Genomic DNA, 5,611 nt, shown 5'->3' on the forward strand with positions numbered 1-5,611 from the left:
GAAGGCAGCGGCTTAACCCACTGAGCCACCCAGGCGCCCTCATTAGCCGTGTCTTCTGCACTATGTCTCTGCATTCAAAATGGCAGCAACAAACCTAGTTAGGACAAAGTGTCTTTCCAAGTTTGCAACTCAGCAAAGGGACCATTTCTCCATTTCATGAGAATTTAAATCTATCGATCTCCTTGTCTTATTCCTTGACTCTTAGTCCCAAGCGCTGGCTGGTGCCCATCTGAAATACTCACACCAGTCTCTTGCATTCTCTTGCATCCAGTCCTACAGCATCAACTCCGGATCATTCCCACAATCTGCCTTCTGCTCCTCCTTCTCAAACAGCTGAGAAAAATGCTACTCTAGATTCTTATGCTGCTACAGATTCAAGGTCAACGGGGCCCCTCAGAGACTCCGTCATTCCCTTAGCTTGTCTTTGGTCAGTTACCTCTCCCGTTCAGTTCAGTAAATCCACCGGTAATCTTTGTCCCTCTCCGCCAGACCTAAGTCAACTCCCAGTTCTCATTCCCAACAAATGTTTCTGCCTCCTCTTTTAAGGAGAAAAATGGAGGCCACTAAGCAAGACCTCCTTCAAAATCCCATCCCTCCATCTTCTGCTTCAGCTATAAGGATCAGCGGTCCCTCATCTTCTTCAAAAGCCGAACCCTCTCACCGATTTCAGGGCCAAAGCAATTCATTTCCCCCCCCCTTTTTTTTTGTCTTTCAACCACACTTTTTCAACATTGGCTCCTTTCCTCAAGTTAACGTGTTAACCTCTCCATCTAATCAAAAAGTTCCCCACCAATGAAGTGCACCAAACTCTGCAACTTTCTTTGAAATGTAACCAAAAAATAAGATGGGTTGATGGATGGATAGATGGATAGATCCATGATAAACCAAATATGGCAAAAATCCTCTCTGTAGAACATTGGTGGTGAATACATGAATGTTCACTGTACAATTCTTTCAACTTATCTGTATGTTTAAAAATTTGTCATAATAGGGGCACCTGGGTGGCTCAGTGGGTTAAAGCCTCTGCCTTTGGCTCAGATCATGATCCCAGCATCCTGGGATTGAGCCTCAAGTCGGGCTCTCTGCCCTGCGGGGAGTCTGCTCCCCCCTCTCCGCCTGCCTCTCTGCCTACTTGTGATCTCTCTCTGTCAAATAAATAAACAAAATCTTAAAAAAATTTTTTTTTCATAATAAAAACGTTTGGGGGGGCACTCCCAACTCAGCAACCTCCTCAAGTCACCACCAAATCTTCTTACTTTTTGCCTCTGAACTTTTTGAAAATGTAGATTGTACTCACTGTCTCCACTACTTCTTCACCTCCCACTTACTGTTTTTAATTCAGATCTTTAAAAAGGATATAGAATGTTGTAAATATAATGAAGTCTTCTTTATATCCCACCCAATCCCTTTCTCTCCTGGGTACCAATAATACATCACGATTGTTCTAATGTTGGTATGTATCTCTCCCATGCATGCACGCACATGAGTATTGGCAAATCCTTTAATGAGTTCTTCTCCTTTTTTTTTTTAAAGATTTTATTTACTTATTTGGGACGCCTGGGTGGCTCAGTTGGTTAAGCAGCAGCCTTTGGCTCAGGTCATGATCCCAGCATCCTGGGATAGAGTCCCACATCGGGCTCCTTGCTCCGCAGGGAGCCTGCTTCTCCCTCTGACTCTGCCTGCCACTCTGTGTGCCTATGCTCACTCTCGCTCTCTCTCTCTCTGACAAATAAATAAAATCTTAAAAAAAAAAAGATTTTATTTACTTATTTGACAGAGAAAGAGAGAGCACAAGCAGGGGGAGAGGGAGAAACAGGCTCCCTGCAGAGCAGAGGAAGCTCGATATGGGACTTGATCCCAGGACTCCGGGATCATGACCTGAGCCGAAGGCAGTGGCTTAACCAACTGAGCCACTCAGGCGCCCAGAGTTTTTCTATTAATGTTTGATTTGTCTTCATGAAATTGTCCTATGCATAATATATCCTGGAATTTCTTTTTGCATTCAGTATTGTGCTTTTAAGGTTTATCTGTTACTGCTCACAGATCTAGTTCACACATTTTAACTGCTGTGTAGTTTTGCATTATATAAATAGTCCACTACTAATTTCCACATTCCACTATGGATGGTTGTTTCCAATTTTATGGTTGCAAGCAATAAAACAGTGACCATCCCTAAAGCAATTTTCCTGTGCCTCTGTGTAAGTGATCCTCTAAATATATGTCCAGAAATCGAATTACTATTAGTAGGGTACACACTTATTCCATGCTACAAAATATTGGCAAATTGTTTTCCATGATTGTTGTGCCGATCTACTGTCCCATCAGCAGGGTATGAGAGTTTCTTCACATTCTTACCAATATTACACATTATCAGATTTTTAAATTTAGCCATTCTCATATATATGAAAAGCAATCCATTTTACATTTTGCGTTTTCCTCTGAAGAGGTTAGGCATCTTTTCATATGCTCTTGGCAATTTGCATTTCACCTCTATGAATTGCCTATTCATATTCCTTGATGATTTTTTTCTATTGAAGTTTTGTCTTTTTCTTACTTATTTTTTGAAGTTCTCTCTCCATATTTGCTGTGCCCTAATTTTTTTTTCTGTTATTTGAATTGCAAATATTTTCTGACCTTCTCTTTTAACATTGTGTATGGTATTCTTTCTAAAATAGAAATTTTAATTTTAATCTATCATCTTTTTTGTTTATGGTGTAAGTTTTCAGGTGTTAAGAAAAGCCTTCCCTACTCTTCCGGGGACGGCTTCCGTAGGCATTCAGAATGGTCCAGCGTTTGACCTACCGCCGTAGGCTGTCCTACAATACAGCCTCTAATAAAATTAGGCTGTCCCGAACCCCAGGTAATAGAATCGTTTACCTTTATACCAAGAAGGTTGGGAAAGCACCAAAATCTGCATGTGGCGTTTGCCCAGGCCGACTTTGAGGAGTTCATGCTGTGAGACCTAACGTGCTTATGAGGTTGTCTAAAGCGAAAAAACATGTCAGCAGGGCCTACGGTGGTTCCATGTGTGCCAGGTGTGTTCGTGACAGGGTCAAGCATGCTTTCCTTATCGAAGAGCAGAAAATCGTTCTGGAAGTGTTGAAGGCACAAACACAGAGTCAGAAAGCAAAATAAAAAAATGAAGCTGTTTTGAGTAATAAAAAAATCAAAAGGCAAAAAAAAAAAAAAAAGAAAAAGAAAAAGAAAGCCTTCTCTAGGGGCCCCTGGGTGGCTCAGTGGGTTAAAGTCTCTGCCTTTGGCTCAAGTCATGGTCCCAGGGTCCTGGGATCGAGCCCCACATCGGGCTCTCTGCTCAGCGGGGAGCCTGCTTCCTCCTCTCTGCCTGCCTCTCTTGTGATCTCTGTCTGTCAAATAAATAAAAATCTTAAAAAAAAAAAAAAAAAAAAGAAAGAAAGAAAGAAAAAGAAAGCCTTCCCTACTTGGAAGTAATGAATATATTTTCCTCTACTCTTTTCTGTAAGCTTTATTATTCTGCCTTTCACACTGAAATCTTTATTCCACTTGATATTTATTTATGTGTACAGTGAGAAAGTTCTAATTTTTCCTTGTATGAATAGCCAGTGGACCCAGGAGCATTTAGTGAAGAGTCCAGCTTGTCCCCTGTCTTTGCACTTTCACTTCTGTCATATACCAAGTTCTCTCACATGTGTTGCTCTCTGTCCTGTTTAATTGGTCCAATTAGTCCATTTATCTCTTTAGCTTTAGTATCACATTGTGTTAATTTCTACCTCTTCTTTTTCTTTTTCAAAATTGCCTTGCCTATTCTTAGCATGAAGTCTTCCACGTGCATTTTATTTTTTAAAGATCTTAGGGTGCCTGGCTGCCCCAGTAGGTTAAGCATCTTGAGTTGGGCTCAGGTCATTATCTATGAGTCATGGGATGGAGCCCCGCGTGGGCCTCCTGGCTCAGCGGGGAATCCGATTCCCCCTTTCTCTCTGTGCTCTCTCTCGCTCTCGCCCTCTCTCAAGTAAATAAATAAAATCTTAAAAGATAAATAAATAAAGATTTTATTTTTACGTAATCTCTACACCCAGTGTGGAGCTTGAATCTACAACCTCAAGGTCAAGGGTCGCAAGCTTTGCAGGACAGAGCCAGCCAGGCACCCATTCCATGTGCATTTTAGAATCAACTGGTCAAATTCCAGAAATTACCCTGTCAGTATTCTGACAGCCAACTTAACAAAATTCTCCTACATTAAAGAGAATTGCCTCTGTGTGATATTGAATTTTCTCTTCAAGGACATGGTATATCTCTCCTATTTTATACCCATCAAGAAAGTTATCGTTTTTTCCTCCGTGGTCCGTAGATGCATCCTCAGTGTTTCAACTTTCACCAATACACAGACAAATTCTCATGCCGTGCCTCCCTCTCAGCTCTGTCTCCTCAGTTCTTGTTTATTCTGGCTCATTCTGGCTGCCCCCCCCCCCCCCCCCCCCCGCTACTGCGACTTGGCATATTTGCAAGAGAACTCTTCATCTTCTCCATTCAACTGGTTTCTCCTCCTGTAGACACCCTCTTAGCTCATGACCTTGTTATCCGTATTTCATCCGAGAGGGAATTCTTTGATAGTCTCTCTCTTTCATTTCTCAAATCCAGTCATTCACCATGCCTTTACTGTTTACCTTCCTAAACATGGCTTGATGTATGTTCCTGCTTCTCTATCTCCACTATCCATGCCTCAGATAGGGCTCTCCTCATTTTTTTTTTTTTTTTAAGAGAGATTCTATTTATTCATTTGACACAGAGAGAAAGAGAGTGGGTGTGTAAGCATGCACAAATCGGGGGAAGTGGCAGAGGGAGAAGCAGATTCCCCGCTGAGCAGGGAGCCGGATGTCTGGACTGAGAAGAAGACAGACACTTAATCGACTGAGCCACCCAGGCACCCCTGGTCTACTCTTTTTACATACCATTCAGAGCCCACCATTGTCTAGGCCTCACCTTTTTCTCTAGCTTCATTTCCTCCAGCAACCCAAAACTGCTTGGAGTTTCCTGTATAGCCTATGCATTTTTTTTTTCTTTATGCCTTTGCCAATGGTGTCCTTTCTAGAAGATAGATCTCCACTTCATTTACCTCGCCTACTCCAACCTCAAACCTAATTTCCCTCCCCATCTCTACCTGACTGACTCTTCACATCTTTGGAGATCCAGCTCAGCTGTCAGCTCATTTAGAATGCCATCCCTACCCCTGACTCCTCTGGCAGGCTTCACTAGGTGTCTCTCTTCAGTGATCTCATAAATGCTCTGATTATTACTATGCCTTGCGCTTACCATACTGCATTGTAATTATTGGTTTATATATCCCCACTGGACTGTCAACTCATCAATAGAAGTATTTGGGTTTTATTCATATTTAAAGTTCAACAACTTGGGCGCCTGGGTGGCTCAGTGGGTTAAAGCCTCTGCCTTCAGTTCAGGTCATGATACCGGGGTTCTGGGGTTGAGCCCCACATCTGGCTCTCTGCTTAGCAGGGAGTCTGCTTCCCTTCCTCTCTCTCTGCCTGCCTCTCTGCCTACTTGTGATCTCTGGCAAACAAATAAATAAAATCTTTAAAAAAATAAAGTTCCAGAACCTAGTAGAGTATCTGGCACA

At 42.3% G+C, this 5,611-nt stretch overlaps 1 pseudogene; it reads left to right on the forward strand.

The window, feature by feature from the left end:
- The first annotated feature begins 2,755 nt into the window (after positions 1–2,755).
- LOC116576366 lies at positions 2,756–3,166 on the forward strand (annotated as a pseudogene).
- The last annotated feature ends 2,445 nt before the right edge of the window (positions 3,167–5,611 follow it).

The sequence above is a fragment of the Mustela erminea genome, chromosome 17 (genome assembly GCF_009829155.1).
Source record: "Mustela erminea isolate mMusErm1 chromosome 17, mMusErm1.Pri, whole genome shotgun sequence".
NCBI lineage: Eukaryota > Metazoa > Chordata > Mammalia > Carnivora > Mustelidae > Mustela > Mustela erminea.